Source organism: Schistocerca nitens, chromosome 8, assembly GCF_023898315.1.
Source record: "Schistocerca nitens isolate TAMUIC-IGC-003100 chromosome 8, iqSchNite1.1, whole genome shotgun sequence".
Taxonomy (NCBI): domain Eukaryota; kingdom Metazoa; phylum Arthropoda; class Insecta; order Orthoptera; family Acrididae; genus Schistocerca; species Schistocerca nitens.
The window spans coordinates 40,786,269-40,811,458 of NC_064621.1; the positions used below are offsets into that span (position 1 = coordinate 40,786,269).

Consider the following 25,190-nt stretch of genomic DNA (forward strand, 5'->3'; position numbering starts at 1 on the left):
ATATTTTTGGTGGGAAATATGTTCAACCGACGAGATGATGTGTTATACAGAGAGGACATTAATGAGTGTATTAGCTGTAAGCATACAGCTGAGGACCATGTATGTCGCTATTTGACATCAAAGTTAGCTACAGATGCCTCCCGCTACAGTGCTCCACAAACACCCTGCAGGCAGGTAATCGAAATCCGGGAGTGCCAATAAACGCTACCATAACTGATGAAAATTGCTTCACATCGAAATTGTAGTGTAAAAAAAACTAATACTCATAATCAATAGGTCATAACGCAACATATGTACTGCGAATTTGGGAATATTGTCATCCCAAAATGTTGCACCAGTAGAGAGGGACAGCAGTTGCTCATTGATGTATGGTTACGAACTAACCAACTTAGAGCCACTCATACATCTCCTCATCGCTCCCTCTCCCACCACAGGTTGGGATGCAGGACTGTTCTATCTTGTGACTGACTAATCATCCACAGGGAGATCCATCTAGCAGCAATGATAAACTGTATATGACGGTAGTATCTGTTCCCGAAAGAATAGTTACCGTGGATGACCATGCAGCTTTGCTAGAAATGAAATGATAATTAAATAGACACCCTAGCTGCAAACAGGCGTTGATGTACTTCATTGGGGACATGTTGAAAATGTGTGCCCCGACCGGGACTCGAACCCGGGATCTCCTGCTTACATGGCAGACGCTCTATCCATCTGAGCCACCGCGGGCACAGAGGATAGTGCGTCCGCAGGGACTTATCCCTTGCACGCTCCCCGTGAGATCCACATTCCCAACATGTCCACACCACTACATTCGTAGTGCGCCTAATAGATGTTTGCCCACCATTCTCATTACTCGTGGCAGATTAATCTACCAAGTCCCGTACGAGTTCGGGCATAGCGTGTGCGTTCGCACAAGAAGGTCAATGGCCGGGAAGCCATATTTTAATTATATATGACGGTAGTATCTATTCCAGAAAGAATAGTTACCGTGGATGACCATGCAGCTTTGCTAGAAATGAAATGATAATAAATAGACACCCTAGCTGCAAACAGGCGTTGATGTACTTCATTGGGGACATGTTGAAAATGTGTGCCCCGACCGGGACTCGAACCCGGGTTCGAGTCCCGGTCGGGGCACACATTTTCAACATGTCCCCAATGAAATACATCAACGCCTGTTTGCAGCTAGGGTGTCTATTTAATTATAATGATAAACTGTCTACGGTCCTGCACGCTGTTAAACGTATTTCTTGGAAAGACTGGAACAACAATAACTTTCTGGAGAACTCACAGATGACTTTCTCAAATGGACGGCTGCTACCACTTCTGCACGCCACGTATGCTGACTGTAGCACCCTTGCTATATGTGGAAGCAGAGTCCTCAGTAAAATGCGTCCCTGGCGGAGCATGTGGCTGGAGGTCCAGTCGCTCCAGGCAGTGGGTCTGCACTAACGATGCCAACATACATAATAGGGTGCAACGCCAACTGACTGCAGAACAAAGCGAGATATATCTACATCTACGTGATTACTCTGCTGTTCACAATAAAGTGCCTGGCAGAGGGTTCAATGAACACCTTCAAGCTGTCTCTCTACCCTCCCACTCTCGAACGGCTCGCGGGAAAAACGAGCACTTCAATTTTTCTGTGCGAGCCCGTGATGATCATTTCTCCCTATGTAGGTGGATGCCAACAGAATGTTTTCGCAATCGGAGGAGAAAACTGGTGATTAAAATTTCATGAGAAGATCCCGTCGCAACGAAAAACGCCTTTGTTTTAATGATTGCCAGTCCAATTAACGTATCATGTCTGTGACACTATCTCCCCTATTTCGCGATAATACAAAACGAGCTGCCCTTCTCTGTACGTTTTCGATGTCATCCGTCATTCCTACCTGTTGCATATCCCACACCGCACAGCAGAATAGGGCGGACAAGCGTGGTGTAAGCAATCTCTGTAGTAGACCTGTTGCACCTTCTAAGTGTTCTGCCAGTGAATCGCAGTCTTTGGTTTGCTCTACCCTCAATATTATGTATGTGATCGTTCCAGTTTAGATTATTTGTAATTGTAATCCCTAAGTATTTAGTTGAATTTACAGCCTTCAGATTTGAGTGACTTATCGAGTAATCGAAATTTAGCTGATTTAGTACTCATGACTTCACACTTTTCCTTATTCAGGGTCAATTGCCACTTTTCGCACCATTCAGATATCTTATCTAAAACATTTTGTAAGTCGTTTTGATCATCTGATGACTTTACAGCATCTTCGGCAAACAATCTAAGACGGCTACTCAGATTGTCTCCTATGTCGTGGAACAATAGAGGGCCTACAACACTTCTTTGGGGAACGCCGGATATTACTTTTGTTTTACTCCATGACTTTCCGTCTATTACTACGAACTGTGACCTTTCGGACAGGAAATCACGAATTCAGTCGCAAAACTGAGGCGATACTCCGTAGGCACGCAGTTTGGTTAGAAGACGCTTGTGAGGAACGGTGTCGAAAGCCTTGGGGAAATCTAAATATATGAAATCAATTTGACATCCCCTGTCGATAGAACTTATTACTTCATGAGTATACGGAGCTAGTTGTGTTTCACAAGAACGATATTTTCTGAAACCGTGCTGACTACGTGTCAATGTGATGGCTACTCAGACCGAGAGCTGTTTGTCAGCTTAGGCAGCACGCCCCCACGACTTCAGCAGCTCTGCCCGCAAGGGCACGCCATTCTGCAATGGAGAACACTTGTATTTAACGTCTACGTACTGCCTATAACTGAGCAACTATTAAAAATAGAAAATACAATCGCGGCGATAATAAATGTCCTACTTCCACGAAAATCGCTACAGTTTGAGAGCATTCAAATAATACTTGAATTATGAATATAGAACGGCATCTATAGAGTTATTCTTTTACATTCGACTACAGGATACAGTTCACATCTGTCTCCCCCCCCCTTCCCTCCCCCACTTCTCTTATTGTGCGACATCCAACCAAATGAAAAAAAACTACTGCACTGCCAATTATCACAGATGACAAAACTGCAGAGGTCAGTGCTATACTTTCGACAGATGTAGTGACTTGTCTCACATATCCCGCTACCATGCATAAATTCGAAAAAAAAGGTTCCACTATTTTTCTGCGAAAACTACCGATCACTAAAGAATGTCCACGTTGTTTCGAAACTTCCATCAGAATAAAGAAAAAGCGAGAATTTAAACACCGAAGATAAAAACCCCACGTTAAGCGATTTCTTTCAGTTTGATGGACAACATTACATAGTTCCAGAGCGTCCCTCGTATTCAAATCAGTGTCTATAAATAAACTGCCACCACATGTGTATTACAAACATTTCAGATACGTCAACTAACATTGCAAACTACACCATTCCACGCCATTTGCTCACATTTCGGAAAAAACACAATCCTTTTACATTCGACAGCAACGAGCTAAAATTCAAGGCGATGTTTTCTACACTCTGGCACGTCCGTTTCACCAATGCAACGCCGTATCTCACTGGTTTCCACGAAACGCAAAAAAAAAGTGAGAGCATATCTTGTCTGCGTGCTGACATGTGCAAAGTTTCTGCCACATGTACTTGAAGAAGAGGTCCAAATCCATCCGGCTATCATTCGCAATAGCAGCAGTGCTGTAGTTTCGCAAGCAATTTGATCATCACAGGACAACCTGTTTCGTACAGTCTCAGTCTACTCATATGTCGGGAAAAACACTATCATTTCTAGGTTCCACAATGAGTTATAATTCAAGTGTTATCTACTTTATAATTAGAGGTTATGGAGAATGACATAATGTGTGACTTGCGGTAATGCCTACTTTTTAAAGACATAACCGTGACGATAATAATAAAAAGTCATGATTCCATGGGAATAGATACACCCGTTTTCCGTTAGTCTTATGAGAAATATCGGTGTAGTTTGAGAGCATTCCATGTGTTCAAATTACAAAATATCATGCACAAGGGCATTACATCCTTTCACATGTATGGAATACCGATACAGATCGGCGCCTATACAATCATTTTTTAAGCTCGAGAGCTCCCCTAATCGGTTTTTGTAACATCCAGAGTAGGTAAAAAAACTATGAACTATCTGCATCCATACTTTAACCAGTCATACCACTCCAAGTAGGAGAGAATCCTGAAAGATTTTACTCCATCTCTCTCTTCCAATATGACGAAAAATGAATACCATATGCGTGTTGACATCGATCATATTACATACACGCACGTATTGTTCCATTGGAGCAGGTGGCCAGTTATCGAAGTCACTTGCGCAGACCTGTGTGAAGTTTTGTAACTGGTACTGGAGGAAGACCTTAGACCAAGGGCTGCCATCACAAGAGAGGGTTCCTGTGTTGTTTTTCATAAGCAGCTTCATAGATTGTGTTTCAGCTGTAACACATCCAACCAGTCTATGACTGCAGCTTTGCACACCGTCATACATTTTGTTTTTCTACCATGACTTCGAGGTCTGTGTCAGCTGCTAAACTGACATTAACATGTTTCGATCTATTGGCTCTGACACAAAGCTAGACATTGCATGGTGCGAACTATGCTCCTCCCACAACATATAGGCTGGTAGGAATAAAACAAAGAGGCGATGTTTCTTACTCACAAAAAGTGTGGAAGACATCGCAACATAGGGTAGATGGAAGGGTTTCCGGCATTGTGGAGGGTTTCCAAACAGCTGTCCAAAGGTGATGACCTATACATTTAACGTCATATTCCACAGTGAGGGGGTGTCTACTGTTCCACCAAGAGTCTCTCAAAGTAATTGTGTGAAACACAAATGTCTAGCACTACGTGATATGGACACTGAACAAAACGTGCGCTGTATTCCCATTCGAGTGCCATAATTACCATTCCAGAGAAATTAGCTCCCAACTAGAGCAGCACAACCCCCCGCACACAAATTGCATATCCGGCATTGAGGCCAGACCATTGCAATGGCTAAAAACGTTCCTCAAACGATAGTTCGTTATATTGTTAATGATCGATGTGTCTGTGTGCTTGATGGATATCTAAAATGCTTTGTAAGTTGCTAAAGCGCTGTTGACTAAGTACATTTGCTGTACCGGTCTGACTCTATTCATTTCAGCAACATGGCGATGCACTCCTTGTGAAATAGGAGGAGTGAACTAATTCAGATAAGGATGGTGTCATCTACTGAGCTGGAGAAGCAGCCAATATCTTCAAAATAAATGATGGACACGTCTTTCAAAATGGGATCCGACAATTGCTATACTTTTGGATACTTTTGAGAGGATAAATATCAAAATCTCTGTCTGACTACAACACACGTCAGTTGGTGAACTTCCTGTCACTGTGTAAATTCTATTACTGTCTAAACACTGACTGTTACAGAGATGTTGCTGTTGTCATAGCAGGCAAGCAGTAGACACAGTGAGTAGCAAATGTCTTTCTCTGTCTTTGTTAACGGCCACCACAGGTGCCGGCTCAGCACTTTCCCCCTCGCTTTGTTGACTATTTTTTGTGGTCAGCTGTGGAGAACAGCGGGCGGACGCCTCTACCATGACCTGACACCAGACAAACAATGTTTTCCTCGAATGAGGCATTGGACTCATTGTCAGTGGACTAGCGCAGCTGTGAGATCTTTGTTTCTTATTCGGCAGCTCCACATCTAGAAGCAATGCTTCTCCGGTGGTCTATAGTTGATGGGACTGTGTGGGTGTGTCTATGTTGGCGCACCTTCATGAACAAACTGCAGCCATGCCCCCTCCCCCCCCCCCTACCACACACGCACACACACAGACACACACACACAGACAAGATGTGTCTGCAGTCTGTAACCGACTCAAACCCCTCCGCTTATATACATATTTTTGTAAATGACTGAAACCCTTCCACTTCATACATATTGTCGACACTAAAAGAAATTCGTCACAGAAACATGGCATTGAGATTCCTACACGTATAAGTATATAAGAGAGCAGACTACACGGCTGGTGAACTATGCAACATCCACTGTTGACCAACACCATTCTCGCTATTTCGTAAATTACAGGCTTTCTGATTGAGGCATTGAATAGGTTATGGGCCACTCGTCAGTTACAAGTAGCTCTAATGCTGAGTTAAGTAGGACAGACTGCGGCAGCCTCTAACCGCAAATTCTCGTTCTACATGTTGGCAGCCCAATCGCACCCTTCTTATTTCATCAGAGTCAACGTATGCGTCGTCTATTAGTATTATCTCTTCAGGTTTGGTGAATAAGGTCAGTTGTACAGCTACAGCTACAGTTCCGTGTATTTATTCATCCACACACATATGCTATCCGAAAGTTTGTGGTTGTGATTCTTTCATCTTGTTCCACCACATTTCGAAGTAGAGGTGAGGCCCATCCACACTTTTATGTGGACGTGTGTCACCAAGGAGGAGGAGGACGGTACAATCTCTGCAGCAGACGCTATGGAGTTCAGCGGAGGTAAATAACCAAGTTGCAGCATCTTTGGCCAGTTTATATATAATCACAAAAAAATAACGTGCGGTGGTGTAATTTTTTGTTCCTTTCGTTGCCATCTGCACAGGGAGCTCCTGAATCAAGCAGAGGAGGAAGATGAACGATATCGGAATTGAAAAACAACTGCTATCACTTAGTAGCGGAAAAGCATCCGGACCAGACGAGATACCCTTAAGATTCTACAGTGATTATGCTAAAGAACTTGCCCCCTTTCTATCAGCAATTTATCGTAGATCTCTGGAAGAACGTAAAGTACCTAGCGACTGGAAGAAAGCACAGGTCGTTCCCATTTTCAAGAAGGGTCATAAATCAGATGCGAATAATTATAGGCCTATTTCACTTACGTCAATCTGTTGTAGAATAATGGAACATGTTTTGTGTTCTCGTATTATGACGTTCTTAGATAATACAAATCTCCTTCATCATAACCAACATGGATTCCGCAAACAGAGATCATGTGAAACCCAGCTCGCCCTATTTGCCCAAGAAATTCACAGTGCCGTAGACACTGGCGAGCAGATTGATGCCGTATTCCTGGACTTCAGGAAGGCATTTGATACGGTTCCGCACTTACGTTTAGTGAAAAAAATACGTGCTTACGGAATATCGGACCAGGTTTGTGATTGGATTCAGGATTTCCTAGAAGAAAGAACACAACATGTCATTCTTAACGGTTCAAAATCTGCAGATGTAGAGGTAATTTCGGGAGTACCGCAAGGAAGCGTGATAGGACCTTTATTGTTTACAATATACATAAATGACTTAGTTGACAACATCGGTAGCTCCGTGAGGCTATTTGCAGATGACACGGTTGTCTACAAGAAAGTAGCAACATCAGAAGACTCGTACGTACTCCAGGAAGACCTGCAGAGGATTAATGAATGGTGCGACAGCTGGCAGCTTTCCCTAAACGTAGATAAATGTAATATAATGCGCATACATAGGGGCAGAAATCCATTCCAGTACGATTATGCCATAGGTGGTAAATCATTGGAAGCGGTAACGACCGTAAAATACTTAGGAGTTACTATCCGGAGCGATCTGAAGTGGAATGATCACATAAAACAAATAGTGGGAAAAGCAGGCGCCAGGTTGAGATTCATAGGAAGAATTCTAAGAAAATGTGACTCATCGACGAAAGAAGTAGCTTACAAAACGCTTGTTCGTCCGATTCTTGAGTATTGCTCATCAGTATGGGACCCTTACCAGGTTGGATTAATAGAAGAGATAGACATGATCCAGCGAAAAGCAGCGCGATTCGTCATGGGGACATTTAGTCAGCGCGAGAGCGTTACGGAGATGCTGAACAAGCTCCAGTGGCGGACACTTCAAGAAAGGCGTTACGCAATACGGAGAGGTTTATTATCGAAATTACGAGAGAGCACATTCCGGGAAGAGATGGGCAACATATTACTACCGCCCACATATATCTCGCGTAATGATCACAACGAAAAGATCCGAGAAATTAGAGCAAATACGGAGACTTACAAGCAGTCGTTCTTCCCACGCACAATTCGTGAATGGAACAGGGAAGGGGGGATCAGATAGTGGTACAATAAGTACCCTCCGCCACACACCGTAAGGTGGCTCGCGGAGTATAGATGTAGATGTAGATGTAGATGAGAAGATGGATGGAGACATGCTCGATGGTGAGTGCAACACAGTGTTTAATACCAAAGAATTTGATCCTGCATGCTTTCCATGTAGCTGAATATACTTCTAGGCATTTCGAATCATGCTAGTGTTTCAATTACTTTATATATACATCTTTTTCGTTGTTATCCACAGATGAGAAACTGTGGGCGGAGGTTGAGAGCATTATTAATGAGCTTGAGATGTTGTCTACCGAGGATATGGACGAAAATGGCTCTGAGCACTATGGGACTTAACATCTTAGGTCATCAGTCCCCTAGAACTTAGAACTAGTTAAACCTAACTAACCTAAGGACATCACACACATCCATGCCCGAGGCAGGATTCGAACCTGCGATCGTAGCAGTCGCGCGGTTCCGGACTGCGCGCCTAGAACCGCGAGACCACCGCGGCCGGCGAGGATATGGACGTGCAGTCAGCTGATGGTAAGTGCATTACAATGTTTGTAAGCAGAAGAACTTGAGTCATAGACGCAATTTGAATGAATAGTCAGAACGGTGCAGTAAATGTGTATCGTTCCAGTCGAAGTTAGCAAACAGCCCTTTAGGACTTCTCAGTGCACTTTAGATCCCTGTCAACACACGAACAAACATACACACACACACAGACTGATCATCGCCAATGTAATTGACTGCCCACAGTGCTGGTATGAAATTCATGTCTAAAATCTTTGCTTTCCTCCACCAACGCAACTGACTACTGATGACCCTAAGCACACTTCCAACTATCGCCATCAGCACTACGCTCTGTCTGTGCAGTGATCCCAGTCCCTATGCTGTTGGCCACTTCACAGGCTGCTTAGAGAATGTTCTATGATAGTGGAATGACCACAGTTCATTACCTGCGCTACTTTTAGTACCTTGATCCAGATTAATGTAGGTTAATGCATTAACGATTTTCATTACAACCTGACGAGCCAGTAACGTCGAAAACGAGAAAACCATTTTCTTGCCATTCTTTGTCCAACAGCATTATCAGCATACATAGCACAAAACGTTACCCAGCCGCTGTCAGCTCTCTATTGATTTAACATATATCCGATGGTGACGAAAGATATAAAAAAAAATTCGAGGATGAAACACCGAGCTTCACTCATTAATAGGGACTAGAATCGATCGTGGTCGAAATTCGATTAAATGATTCAATGCATCTGATCTCGGCAAATTAACTTTTCCTTATGGCAGTGCAATCCAAATGCCGTTTAAACGCGTAAAGTAACCTCAAATACGAAATTATAAGCATTACAGGATCTGCACTGTTAATTCATCAAACCGCAGTTATAACACTCAGGTTATTTGTAATTACGTGAAGTGATCAATTAAATTTATCTTTCATTAAATGCCGTTTTAACGTGTAAAGTTACATCAGATACGAAATTATACGCATTACAAAATCTGCACTGTAAATTCATCAAACCGAAGTTATAACACTCAGGTTATTTGGAATTACGTGAAATGATCATTGAAATTTATCTTTCATTACGACAACAGAATTATTACAATCAACATCCACATTATTCCTATTACTTTGTCTACACGAAAGTTGTGTATCTTTAGGTCTTCGTCCGTCAACCCTACACGTTAGTGATCTTCGAGGAATAACCTAAAACAAAAACAGTTTCCATATAACAAAGGAAGTCGTGGATATTCAAAGTCAGGGAACTGAAAATTGAGAACTTACTTTAAATTTTGTGCTGACCCGGAAAGCGGACACAAAGTTATTTCCATTTACTATTGGATGAAAGTAAGTGAAAACCGATGCTAATAAACAGTAGTTTTATTGCCTGGGACACTTTCGTTACTGAGGTACATTTTCTATTGCTGAAGCTTCATCGACCTAACAGATTTTGCACTTGAACTACCGAGTATGCAGGGGTTACTGCAAATGAACTACACTATGTGATCAAAAATATCCGGACACCCTCAAAAACATACGTTTTTCATATTAGGTGCCTTGTGCTGCCACCTACTGCCAGGTACTCCACATCAGCCACCTCAGTAGTCATTAGACATTGCGAGAGAGCAGAATGGGGCACTCCGGGGAACTCACAGACTTAGAACGTGTTCAAGTAATTGGGTGTCACTTGTGTCATATGTCTGTACACGAGATTTGCACACCCGTAAACAATCCTAGGTTCACTGTTTCCTGTTTGATAGTGAAATGGAAACGTGAAGGGACACGTGCAGTACAAAAGTCTACAGGCCGACCTCGTCTGTTGACTGACAGACAAAGCCAGAGTTGAAGAGGGTCGTAATGTGTAATAGGCAGACATCTATCCAGAACATCACATAGGAATTCCAAACTGCATCAAGATCCACTGCAAGTACTATGAGAGTTAGGCGAGAGGTAAGAAAACTCGGATTTCATGGTCGAGTGGCTGATCATAAGCCACACATCACCTCAGTAAATGCCAAACGACGCCTCGCTCGATGCAAGGAGCGTAAACGTTGGACGATTGAACAGTGGAAAACGTTGTGTGGAGTGACGAATCATGGTGCACGATGTGGCAATTCGATGGCAGGGTGTGGGTATGGCGAATGCCCAGTAAACGTCATCTGCCAGCGTGTGCAGTGCCAACAGTTAAATTCGTAGGCGGTGGTGTTATGGTGTGGCCGTGTTTTTCATGTAGAAGGCTTGCACCCATTGTTGTTTTAGGTGACACTATCACAGCACATGCCTACATTGATGTTTTACGCACCTTATTGCTTCCCAATGTTGAAGAGCAATTCGGGGACAGCTATTGCATCTTTCAACACGATCGAACACCTGTGCATAAAGCACGGCCTGTGGCGGAGTGGTTACACGACAGGGACACACCCGTAATGGAATGGGCTCCACAGAGTCCTGACCTGAATCTCATAGAACATCTTTGGGATGTTTTGGAACGCCAACTTGGTGCCAGGCCTCACCGACCGACATCGATACCTCTCCTCAGTGCAGCACTCCGTGAAGAATCGGCTGCCATTCCCCAAGAAATCTTCCAGCACCTGACTGAACGTATGCCTGCGAGAATGTAAGTTGACATCAAGGCTAAGGGTGGGCCAACACCGCATCGAATTCCAGCATTACTTATGGAGGGCGTCACGAACTTGTAAGTCATTTTCTTTCAGGTGTCCGGATACTTTTGATCAGATAGTGTATCTGCAACGTTTAAACATGAACGTCACTCCCACCAGTTTGTGTTCTCCTTCTACGTGTAGTCTAAAAGAAACATGGTTTCCATATAATAAGGGAAATTGGAAGTCATACGTATTCAAAATGAAGAAATCAAAAGTTAGGAACATATTTTAAATTTTCTGTTAGTGGCGCTAGATGAGCACAAAGTTACTCCTACATAAAAGTAAGCGAAATAGCGACGGCAGCATACAACGTCACTTACAGACTTCGTTACTAAGATATTTTGATTTCCAATGCTGAAACTTGATCGACCTAACCGATGTTGCGCTGTAGCTGCTCAATATGCGTGTGTTACTGCACATGAATCAATTAAACATGAACGTCCCTAAGTACCGATTTCACGAAATGTTGCTACTTCCATGTGTCACTTGTACCATAGCACTTGATCGGTGTTGATACCAATATTGGCGACGTGACAGAGAGAGAAATTTCCGGTTTTAACGTATTGGGGATTTTAATGCATCATAGAGGGGGTGTTATCAGAGTTATGAATACGAATATATCTACTTTCTTTTACGACTCTTAACGGCAACATACACAAATAATAATTTTTTTCTTTGTGGACATCCATGGTTCAAATGGCTCTGAGCACTATGGGACTTAACTGCTGAGGTCATTAGTCCCCTAGAACTTAGAACTAGTTAAACCTAACCTAACCTAAGGACATCACAAACATCCATGCCCGAGGCAGGATTCGAACCTGCGACCGTAGCGGTCTTGCGGTTCCAGGCTGCAGCGCCTTTAACCGCACGGCCACTTCGGCCGGCCATCTATGGCAAAGTATGGATCGAATTCTGTAAGTTCAGTGGCCTCATCTGTACTTCAGTTTTCAGTTTCATTTATTAATTTTGTGATAGCCATCTAATGGCTTACGAAGCATTGGTTCGATCTGTTAAACGTGTCTGGATAGTTAAACTGATATGATCATTACTTTTCCTAAATAAAAACGGAGCTGTATCGATTCCTTACACAGCTTACTGACAACAAATTTCCATCAAGTAATTCATCATCGTCGTTTCCATTTGGTCGACCATACTTGATTCCTAAAGGAATCTAATGATTACGTTTGTGTACTTGTGGATGGAGGCAATACTTTACAGTTAAGAAGAACACCGTCAACGAGGAAATGAAAATTTCATCGCTTCTGAAAAGTACCAGCAGAAGCAGCATCAACATGCTGTGAAACAGCCTCCAGTAGGGAATACCCATCAGCCGCAGTCGCGTGAGTATTGAAGCAAAAATCTTTGTAGTAGCTGTGTAATCTTCGCGCGCGCGCGCGCGCGTGTGTGTGTGTGTGTCTATGTTTGTGTAATTTAACGTTTGATAAAAATTAGTGTTTCCTCTTGTTATATCAACTATTCTAGAGGCGCTTGACCTTATAGACGGCAGCTGGAGACTGTTCACCAGCACCAACAGGTGCTAGAACAGTAGAACAGTTTTCAGCAGACAAAGAGACGTTGGAGCAGTCTTGTAAGTAGAAATAAAATTTCGTAGTGTTAAAATATATTTTGTTTGTGTCCGTAGTATAGGAGGTCTTTCTCTAACACATCGGTATATTGTTACAGCCCCTGATTTTGGTGTAGTAGGCCAGACTCTGAGATGCCGAAATTACTCGAGAACCAGTATGAATGAGGGTTTGAGCTGCTGCTGCCTGAATGGACGCATGCAGTGCCTGATGACCTGAGGGAGCTGATCGACTCCTGGCACCAGAAAGAATACATTGGCGGCGTTGCTGACTCAGGTAAATTATTATATTCACACGTTTCTCCTTCTTCGTGGTATCTTATGTTTTTTTAAAACACTATTTTTCTTTTCATCCCTCTACAGCCAGAGTTATCTGGGTTTAGTAACTGCACTTTTTGATTCTACAGCTAGCCAACCAGGAGTATCTGGTGGCGGGCTGCCTCCACACGTAACTGCAGTGCCGCTGCCACGTGCGTGAGCTCCGCCACCTATGGACGGCCGGACAAACAGTGACGCCACAAACCGCAGCCGCAGCAGGCTGCTTATCCGCAACCCGGTTGCTGGTTCTGGCCGATACAGGGGCTGGCACTCCACCGCCTTCAGTTAGTTGTAGTGGTAATAGTGGTGGTATTAAAGATGATATTGAAATGGCTAGTAGCAGTCCCATTTCCTGTCCTATTACAGGACATCAGATTACTGATAGAACTAGACTACCTAATGGACGAGGATGCATGTGATGAGCGCATCTCGTTTAGAAGTATTAAGAATCCGGTGGTACAAGGATGTTACACGTTTCCTGTTGGCGTGTCGCCATGTCATGGAGAAAGAGTCCATCAGACTTGTAAATGATCTGCAATATCCATCAGAGAAATGCAGCGCTGTACTATCCCCCCCCCCCTTTCCCCCTCCCACCCAAAGGGGAAGGCGCTGTTGAGGAGAGAAGTATTATATATATCTTTTAGGGGAAAACGGTGTAATATCACGGAGGACTTCGATCACTGGGTGGTTTCGTGATTTGACCTTCAGTGTTGTTAGGGACAAACTTTCAGAGATGGCCATTAGAGGATGCGGTAAAGCACTCAGCCGTGTTCACATCACCATGACCCAATAAATGGAGTGTCCAGATATATCGAGCTGTCGAAAGATACAGCTGGCAAGAACGTGTGTATTAATGTTCAGAGTAAAGCAGACAATGCCTGTCCGCATGGTCAATCTTGGCTTGTGAAAGAAATTACAAGGTTCATCTGGAGCATCCTAACAAATACGATGTTCGTAATATATATATTACAACTTCTACGGTGTTTATTTCCCCATTAAACTTCAGAACATACCCAAATTCGACTAGCAGAATCAGAGTAATTTGGTCCACATTTTTGGCATCAAAACAGCGCAGATGACAATGTTAAAATCACCTACAAAGTCATCAGACCCCTCCATTTATTCGATATTACAGGTCAGCGCAAGCTGTATGTTAACATGCTGCTATTCTCAGATGAGAATGAAAACCAACAATACATGTGGGTTATGGGTGTGACCCGATTTCTTTCCTCCCAACAGAATAAACAAAAGAATAAAAAGCATATTTGTTACAGGTGCCTCAAGGGAGTCATTAGTAAAGTATACTATTGATTGTTCTTCAGTGGGTACAGTACATGTTAAAATGCCGACAGAGGAAAACAGATTTTTAAAGTTCAAAACCACCACCACCATGAGTGATGTCCCTTTGTAGAGTATGCTGACTTTGAGTGCCTCCTCGCTCCTGTGGCACCACAGACTCACATACAACCTTCACTGAAAAACACATACTGTATGCATTGGCGTTCAAGTTAGTATGCAGCTTTGACTCCAGTCTCAGCTGCCACAGATCATATATCGGGGCTAATCCTGCGATTTGATTGCTTGCTGAGCTCGAGAAACTCTCATGGAGAGGTCGATAAGCTATACAGCGCCAACATTATCATGATCTAATCGGAGGAGAATACTGATCTATACAGCAACAGAGCCAAAGAAGCTGGTACACCTGCCTAATATCGTGCGGAGCCCTGTAAGCACGCAGAAGTGCCGCAACACAATGTGCCATGGACTCGACTAATGTCTAAAGTAGTGCTGGAGGGAATTGACACCATGGATCCTGCAGGGCTGTCCATAAATCCGTAAGAGTACGAGGGGCTGGAGATCTGAACAGCGTGTTGCAAGGCATCCCAGATATGCTCAATAATGTTCACGTCTGGGTAGTCTGGTGGCCAGCGGAAGTGTTTAAACCAAGAAGACTGTTCCTGGACGAGTGGGGTGTCGCATTGTCCTGCTGGAATTGCCCAAGCCCGTCGGAATGCACAGGGAACATGAATGGACGCAGGTGATCAGACGGGATGCTTACCTATGCCTCACCTGTCAGAGTCCTATCTAGACGTATCAGGGGTCCCACACCACTCCAACTGCACACACACATTACATAGCCTCCACCAGCCTGAATACTCGCGTGCTGTCATGCACGATTCATGTGGTTGTCTCCGTACCCGTACACGGCCATCCGCTCGATACAATCCGAAATGAGACTCGTATGACCTGGCTTCATGTTTCCAGTCATCTGCAGTCCAAAGTCGGTGTTGACAAGTGCAGGCGATGCGTAAATCTTTGTGTCGTGCCTTCATCAAGGGCACACGAGTGGGTCTTTGGCTCCAAAAGCCCATATCGTTGCTGTTTCGTTGAATGGTTCACACGCTGACACTTGTTGATGGCCCAGCATTAAAATCTGCAGCAATTTGCGGAAGGGTTGCACTTCTGTCGTCGTCGTTGGTCCAGTTCTTGTAGGATTTTCTTCCGGCCCCAGCGATGTTGGAGATTTGTTGTTTTACCGGTCTCCTGATATTCATGGTACACTCGTGAAATGGTCAAACGGGAAAATCCCAATTCATCGCTAATTCGGAGATAGTGTGTCCCATCGCTCATGCGCCGACTATAACACCACGGTCGAATTCACTTAAATCTTGATAACCTGCCATTATAGCAGCAGTAACCGATCTAACACCTCGGGCAGATACTAGTTGTCTTGTCTAGCCTTTGCCGACCGCAGTGCCATATTCTGCCTATTTACATACCTCTGTATTTGAATACGCATGCCTATAACAGTTTATATTTGTGAGCTGCTGTTAGATTGGAAAGCGTAAACTCCATGTAGCGACCATTGCCACCTAACGGAGAAAAGCTACCTGAAGTATCGATTACCGTGACACATTCTTCTATAATTTGAATGGGTATGAAGCTCACTTTCTTGTTGAGCACTTGGCTAAATTCGGTATAAAGGATGATCAGGTCAGACTCCTACCTAAGAGCGTGGAGAAATATATTTCATTCTCCAAACGAGCGACGCCTAGAATTATGCTCCGCTTCCTCGACTCGACACTCCAGAAACATGTTGAATCTCTGCCTCCAAAGAATATGTATATTACCCGATCTGCATTTCCCTGATAACGCATAGTTTCAAGTTGCGACGAGGAAGGGAGTTTTCCCATACGAGTATCTCGACAGTACAACAAAACTCGACGAAACAAGACTACCCGACATGACTACATTCTCCAGTAATCGCGTGTGCGAAGCTATAACAGATGCAGAGTATGAGCATGCTGTGAATGTCTGGCAGGAAATTAATATCTCAATATTGGGTGAATATGTAAAATGTAGATAGACACGGACATACATTTGCTTTAGTAGATTTTCGAGATATTCCGGGCTGTATGCATGACCAAATACAAACTAGATACTGCGTTTTATTACACAGCAACTGGGTTGTCTTGGGATGCAATTCTGCATAACATGAAGAAAATCATCGATTAATTGGTCGATGTGGACGTGCTTCTTTTCTTTGAGCAAGGGACCCGTGGGGGACTTTGCTGATGTGTCCATTGGCAAAGCCAAATAACTCGTAGTGACAAGTTCAACTCATCCAACGAGTCTAGTTATACACTCCTGGAAATTGAAATAAGAACACCGTGAATTCATTGTCCCAGGAAGGGGAAACTTTATTGACACATTCCTGGGGTCAGATACATCACATGATCACACTGACAGAACCACAGGCACATAGACACAGGCAACAGAGCATGTACAATGTCGGCACTAGTACAGTGTATATCCACCTTTCGCAGCAATGCAGGCTGCTATTCTCCCATGGAGACGATCGTAGAGATGCTGGATGTAGTCCTGTGGAACGGCTTGCCATGCCATTTCCACCTGGCGCCTCAGTTGGACCAGCGTTCGTGCCGGACGTGCAGACCGCGTGAGACGACGCTTCATCCAGTCCCAAACATGCTCAATGGGGGACAGATCCGGAGATCTTGCTGGCCAGGGTAGTTGACTTACACCTTCTAGAGCACGTTGGGTGGCACGGGATACATGCGGACGTGCATTGTCCTGTTGGAACAGCAAGTTCCCTTGCCGGTCTAGGAATGGTAGAACGATGGGTTCGATGACGGTTTGGATGTACCGTGCACTATTCAGTGTCCCCTCGACGATCACCAGTGGTGTACGGCCAGTGTAGGAGATCGCTCCCCACACCATGATGCCGGGTGTTGGCCCTGTGTGCCTCGGTCGTATGCAGTCCTGATTGTGGCGCTCACCTGCACGGCGCCAAACACGCATACGACCATCATTGGCACCAAGGCAGAAGCGACTCTCATCGCTGAAGACGACACGTCTCCATTCGTCCCTCCATTCACGCCTGTCGCGACACCACTGGAGGCGGGCTGCACGATGTTGGGGCGTGAGCGGAAGACGGCCTAACGGTGTGCGGGACCGTAGCCCAGCTTCATGGAGACGGGTGCGAATGGTCCTCGCCGATACCCCAGGAGCAACAGTGTCCCTAATTTGCTGGGAAGTGGGGGTGCGGTCCCCTACGGCACTGCGTAGGATCCTACGGTCTTGGCGTGCATCCGTGCGTCGCTGCGGTCCGGTCCCAGGTCGACGGGCACGTGCACCTTCCGCCGACCACTGGCGACAACATCGATGTACTGTGGAGACCTCACGCCCCACGTGTTGAGCAATTCGGCGGTACGTCCACCCGGCCTCCCGCATGCCCACTATACGCCCTCGCTCAAAGTCCGTCAGCTGCACATACGGTTCACGTCCACGCTGTCGCGGCATGCTACCAGTGTTAAAGACTGCGATGGAGCTCCGTATGCCACGGCAAACTGGCTGACACTGACGGCGGCGGTGCACAAATGGTGCGCAGCTAGCGCCATTCGACGGCCAACACCGCGGTTCCTGGTGTGTCCGCTGTGCCGTGCGTGTGATCATTGCTTGTACAGCCCTCTCACAGTGTCCGGAGCAAGTATGGTGGGTCTGACACACCGGTGTCAATGTGTTCTTTTTTCCATTTCCAGGAGTGTATTAAGTATTTGGACGTCAATAACTTATACAGGCTTGCCATTCTGCAATCACTGTCGATTGACGGGTTTCAGTGGGTGCCCAAAGAAGAGCTCAACAAATTAATTGAGATATGTAAAAAAGGTGGCATGGTGGATGATTCTGTTGTAGGGTGTGAGTTGGAGGCAGACCTCGCGTACTCTAATAGTTTGCATGATGTGAATGCCAGTTTGCCGCTATGTCCAGAACGACTAGTTCCATTAGGCAAGGATTCCATCGCGAAGCTGATGACAACGCTGAGGACAAGCAGAGGTACATTATTCCTTACTGTAACCTCCAGCAGTGTCTTCAGTTAGGGATGGTTCTGGCTGGCCTCTACCTCCTTCAATCAGGGATTCTGATAATTCAGTTTTCGACAAAACTATCGAGTATTTAAGAAACCGCCATGGTATTCTTATTAGAACAGAATGGGATGGACGTTATGGCATAAGGAAATGCATTGTTAGATCAAGATATTCAATAAGAACTTTGTAGCTGTGAAGAAGGCGAAGGCTGCAGTGGAGTTCTCGAAACTTCTCTATGTGGGGATGTGTGTACTAGACCTCTCTCCAAACTACGCACGTACCACTTTCATTATGAATCAGCGAAAACTCATTTTTCTAGTCCAAAGTTACTTTATATGGAATCAGACAGCTTCATCTATTGGTTGAAGAACTGTGATCCATATAAATTAATTAGGTACCATGGCAATGAATTTAACATGTCTTCATAAACGACCGATAATACGTACGGTATTGCTCTGCATCACAATAAGTTTTTCGGTCTAATGAAAGACAAGGAGACTGCATTGCCATTTGAGGAGTTTTTAGGTTTAAGATCCAAAATTTACACATATCGCACAATGGTAGGTGACACCCAGAGGCAGGCTGAGGGTGTGCTTCGTGTTGCGTTAAGGGCCATCATGGTTAAATATTACTTGCATTGCCTGTACGACCAGCCTATGGTGCTCCACCGCAGCTGGGGCACATGGTGCAGGAAGCTAGTATTTGTTCAAGAGAGAATGAGACATACACTATGCTGCAGTCTAAATTTGGCCTGTCATCTCATTACGAAAAGCGGGTCATTTGTGAGCAGGGGTTGAAGCTAACCCGTACTAACGCTATTCAAGACTTGGGTGGAAGGTACGATAGTGACCGAATCGAAGTGTGAGAGGAATGATTATGTGTGGAAGATGACACGCTTTTGGAGTGTGTAAATAGCATTACATTTCACAGTTTGTGTGCTCTAGCTGAAAAAGTTTTTCTTTTTATGCACACCACACAGTGGAAATATTTCTTTTTCATGCACACCATGTTTGCCACACTTTGACTGTACGCCATGCGTGTCTTGTAGATATGGTTTTGCTGTGTCTACATATAAAAAAAATGAAAAGTTGATACAATTATTAAAAATATATAGAAAAATCTGCAAGAAAAAAATTAACTGCAACGTATTTTAATTTTATAAACCGTGTGACAGTTTGGCATATAAAAATTATGTACCAGGTATACGTATAAATGCTCTAGTTCTTAAGTTTCACCTGCTACTAACCATCCCTATCCGATTACTTTTTTAGTATTTCTTTTTCTCGGTTCCATGAAACTTGTAGATATCTTCGATACACCCAGTGCTGTTATTCTAGTATTATTCTCCTGCATACATACTCCATTGCAAAAAAAGAGAAGTTGTTATGTTGTTCTATATTGTTTAGACTGTACGTTATTATTCGTAAAAGTGTAAGGAATAAAAACCAAACTCTTCTTGACTATTGTCTCATTGTAATACGTGGAAGTATCTTTCTCTAAACGAACGAAATTGTATCACATAAGACAAACTCTATATGTGAACCATATCTCAGGAATCAAATTGTATCACCAAACATTGAAATGCATATGTATATGTGTCCAAATTAACCGAACTGCATCTCAAGAATTAAATTGTATTGAAGAATCAAACTGCATCTGTAAGAATTGCATAAACGAAAAAATTCGTTGCCATGTATACATCTTGGTTTTTGTTATTTACAGAAAACCTATTCCATTTGTTCATATAAAGGATGTGTAGGAGGAAAGTGACATTAGTTTTGAATATGAGTCCCATTATGGAGATGGAGAGCTAGAGATGTGGTATCTAGGTGAAGTTACTTACTAACGAGGTGTGAAACAAAATAAAGTACACCGATTGTGAGGTAGAAATTCATTTATTTTTCATCCACCTTCAAAGTTATTTTACACTTCCATAAGCAGGCACAGCAACATCACGTTCACGCTTGTTCTTCTTCTTGATTCCATGGAGAGCAGGCCGCCTGTAGAATTCCAGGTGATGAATGGCAGCAAACTTGAAGATTCGATGCGTCCATTTGATCTTCCCATCGCCTTTGATGCAGATGATGGTATCAGTGTGGTCGAATAATCGACGTGACGTCATAATATTTTTATAAGGTATACCAGGATGATCCCAGTGAATTCCGTGACAGAAATGACTTAACCGATGGTTTTTTTAGCACACTTCACATCCTTGAAAGATCTCGGTGATGCAATGAATGGTGCAATGAGTACTGAGGCTGGCTGCATTATACAAACATCTTCTGTGTAGGTTACGAATGCAAAACTTTTAAATATGAACCGTCCATGCTCATCATCATAAAAACTCTGAACGTCCACTATGATGTTCTTACCTTCAGATGCCACTGTGAAACGCTTCGGGATGGCACCCAAGTTGTTCATTCATACAGCTCGCTGCACGACACAGAGAGCGGGTAATAGTGAATCAGACGGTCGTGTAGAACTAGAGCATTTGCTGCTGTGTATTCGAGGAAATTTAAAGAAGATTCTGATTCAATTCCCACGTCTATAGGTCCAGACTTATCTTGTTCTGTTCTGAGCAGTCTGTTATGAAGATCGGCGCCAACTGCTTGAATTCCCTTGGACAGGGTAGACATAGTAAGAAGCACAGAACTTCGCATACATGTTAAACACTAAACTCTCCACGCTTTCATCCCACTTTAGTTATATATTATCATATGGCTAGAATTTTGAGTCCAAGTAGACTCTGGCATTTGTTAATCTGCAATTGTCCAATATGGTGGAATCTTTGCTATCTTCCCTATTTTAATTATCTGAAATGTGAGTATGATGAATCTGGCTGTCTCCAATTAGACATAAATTTTAATAGCCCACGTTTGCCGTCGGTAGCAGTGGGTACTCGAAAAGCTAACATGAAGAGAAAAGAAATACAACTACATTCAGAACTTCTAAAAGCTTCAAACGCTGTTCGTCTGATACAGTGATGTGTGGCATTTTCCATGTTATTTTATTGATTGTGATTTCGTTTTCCTCTTGAGCTATTTGAATGGGTGCTCTTGACAGTTCTTGCAATAGCCGCAACACCCAAGCCAAACCTCATTTTACCACGCATGGTTTTATCAGCTACAAAGTCCACAAAGCACTGTCCTATAGCAAGCACGAGCCATTATCACCTATAGCAAGCACGACTTGTCAATCAGGTCAATCCCCTTATCACCACGAGCCATTATCACCACGAGCCAGTCGCTCTTGAAGCTTTGTACCAGGTCGACAGTAGTTGTACCCCAGAATGTGCAATTCAACTGGAAGTTTGTCGAGAACACCGACACCTCCTGTAATGTGCCTCATGCATGATATGCTACTGTACTGGTTGTGCTCTGTGCACCCCATTACATAGCAAATAGGCAGCGTCAATGCAGCTGTTTTGTGTTGCAGCAAAACCAGTTTCCTCAACGTATTACGACATGCTCTATGAGGAACACCTGTGGTTCTGAGGTCTTTTGCAATTCTTCTGTGTAAAAGCATCTTGAAATTTCAGTGCCACTGCTATTCTTTAAAATGTAAGTTCTGGTTCAAATGGTTCAAATGGCTCTGAGCACTATGGGACTCAACTGCTGAGGTCATTAGTCCCCTAGAACTTAGAACTAGTTAAACCTAACTAACCTAAGGACATCACACACATCCATGCCCGAGGCAGGATTCGAACCTGCGACCGTAGCGGTCTCGCGGTTCCAGACTGCAGCGCCAGAACCGCGCGGCCACTTCGGCCGGCTGTAAGTTCTGGGATTTGTTCTCTGCACTTTGGAATCTGTTAATAGCTTACTCGACCAGTTGGGTAAGTATGACTTCTCAAATGTCTACAATCGGTTTCTGTTTACGTGAATCCAGCGTTTTAATATGGTAGTATATCGTGTCCATGAGTCCATTATTGAGCACATCATTTGATTTTTAATGCGCTACGTTTGGTTTGATTATACTGTGCATTTATTTCTGGGAGCATGTCTGTCCATTTTTATGAACCACAGAGATTAAAACGCATCCACATTTGATCTTTAATTGTTCTGTTCAAACTTTCCTCAATCATCGCCTTCAGGTGGGAGAATTTTTAGTAGTGATGTATTCCATACGTCTGCATCATTGTCTTGAAATACTTATTGTAAAGCTCTCCACTGTGGTTGGTTTGAAGGTTGTCCAGGTATCAATTCGTCCCTGTCTTTAACAAATGTTCAAACATATCTGCAACATTTCTCCCCTGTTTTGTTTTAACAGGTAAAGCCCAGGCAAATTTGGAGTATGTATCAGTAACCATTAAAATACATCTGAATCCATTTTTCGTATGTGAATACTCCTTCATATCTACAGGTTCAGCCTGCCATAAGTCATCCAGACCTTTAATCAGAACATGTCTACAAAGGTATGTTTTGTGTGCTGGTTTATGCAGTTATCGAATTACTGTCTCCATTCTTAATCGACAATACCTCTCTTCCTATGTTCTAAAATTACTGAAACAACTTCATTCGAGTGTGTGACATTACCAACAGCAGCTGATGCAATGAGCAATCGTAGTCGATCTATAAACCCATTGGGATCGTCGTAGTAAATATACTATGGGAGTCGATTGCTGATTCTTTTATGCTGTATGTCAATACCATCACCAATGTTATTTCAAGCGTCCAATATAGATTTAACGATTGTTCTGTATATCGCACTGCGTCAGTCTTCCACTTTCCTATGTACATTGGTCATTTTCAGTCTTTCACAGTACATCTCCAGATCTTTGGGTGAATAATTTACAAATTTTGCTATATTTAGAAGAATGAGATTCATTAGACCATGTGTTTTTTGAAACTCCCTATCACTTATGTATACTGGTTTTTTCTTTTAAACTTCTAAGCTGTATGGCCAACATGTATGGTTTTTCACCACTGACACCAAATATATTGTCTGTCCTATTATAAATGTGGTGGTTAATGAAATAAGCTACGTCATTGTCATTACGTAATTTCGCTGCAAGATAATCAAAAGCTTCAGTAACTAGTTTAAAGTTTTCTCTCAGTGTATGCTCTCAACCTAAACGTCCCAGCTTTAACAGCCATAGCTTTTCTCGAACAGCCTTCCCTATCATGATGACCTTATTCCTAGTCGACATCTTATTATATGATAAGCAACTCCTTCAAATGATGTGCCTGATATACATCCCGCATAACTCTGTCGACCTTTAGGTGTAAGTCCTCAACTTTCTGTTCAATTTCATCAACTTTTACAGTTGTCTTTTACATTATTTTCAAGTGGGATAACCCTAGCATCTGATTTGTTGATCACTTTCAGAAGCTGCAGGGAAAAAGTCTCTATGTCCTTTACGTTTGAGAAGTTGAAGTTTTCCATGCGTTTGTTGACGATTTCTGTGTCGATGCACACCTATCTTCCCGATTAGAGTGCTGACATGCGTGCGAACTTGTCCACGGTGTGATGTATACTAACGCAACCATCTCTTTCATACACTATGTGATCAGAAGTATCCGTACATCCCCAAAGACATAAGTTCTTCATATTAGGTGCATTGTGCTGCCATCTACTACAGGTACTCCATATCGACGACCTCAGTAGTGAAAAGACATCGTGAGAGAGCAGAATGGGGCGCTCCGCAGAGCTCACGGGCTTGAAACGTAGTCAGATGATCGGGTGTCACTTATGTCATACGTCTGTAAGCGATATATCCATACTCCTAAACATCGCTAGGTCCGCTGTTTCCGATGTGATAGTGAAGTGGAAACGTGAAGGGACACGTACAGCACAAAAGTGTACAGGCCGACTTGACTGACAGAGATGGTTCAAATGGCTCTGAGCACTATGGGACTCAACATCTGTGGTCATAAGTCCGCTAGAACTTAGAACTACTTAAACCTAACTAACCTAAGGACATCACTCACATCCATGCCCGAGGCAGGATTCGAACCTGCGACCGTAGCAGTCGCGCGGTTCCTGACTGAGCGCTTAGAACCGCTCGACCACCGCGGCCGGCACTCACAGAGACCGCCGACAGTTGAGGAGGGTCGTAATGTGTAATAGGCAGACATCTATCCAGACGTACACCCGAATATTCCAAACTGTATTGGTATCCACTGCATGTACTATGACAGTTAGGCAGGAGGCGCGAAAATTTGGATTTCATGGTCGAGCGGCTGCTCATGAGCCACACCTCATGCCGGTAAATGCCAAACGACGGCTCGCTTGGTGTAAGGAGCGTAGACAATGGACGATTGAACAGTGGAAAAACGTTGTGTGGAGTGACGAATCACGGTACACATTGTGGCGATCCGATGGCAGGGCGGGGGTATGGCGAATGCCCGCTGAACTTCATCTGCCAGCGTGCGTAGTGCCAACAGTAAAATTCGGAGGCGGTGGTGTTACAGTGTGGTCGTGTTTTTCATGGAGGGAGCTTGCACCCCTTGTTGTTTAGCGTGGCGCTATCACAGCATAGGCCTACATTGATGTTTTAATCACCATCTTGCTTCCCACTGCTGAAGAGCAATTCACGGATGGCAACTGCATCTTTCAGCACGATCGAGCACGGCCTGTGGTCTGTGGCGGAGCGGTTACACGACAATAATATCCCTTTAATTGACTGGCCTGCACAGAGTCCTGATCTGAATCCTATAGCACACCTTTGGGATGTTTTGGAACGCTGACTC

At 43.8% G+C, this 25,190-nt stretch overlaps 1 non-coding gene across 1 annotated transcript; it reads right to left on the reverse strand.

Annotated features, from left to right (window-relative positions):
• Positions 1–655: 655 nt before the first annotated feature.
• On the reverse strand, positions 656–730 carry Trnat-ugu (transfer RNA threonine (anticodon UGU)). The gene has a single exon. It is a non-coding gene; the product is annotated as a tRNA-Thr (tRNA).
• Between the last annotated feature and the right edge of the window lie 24,460 nt (positions 731–25,190).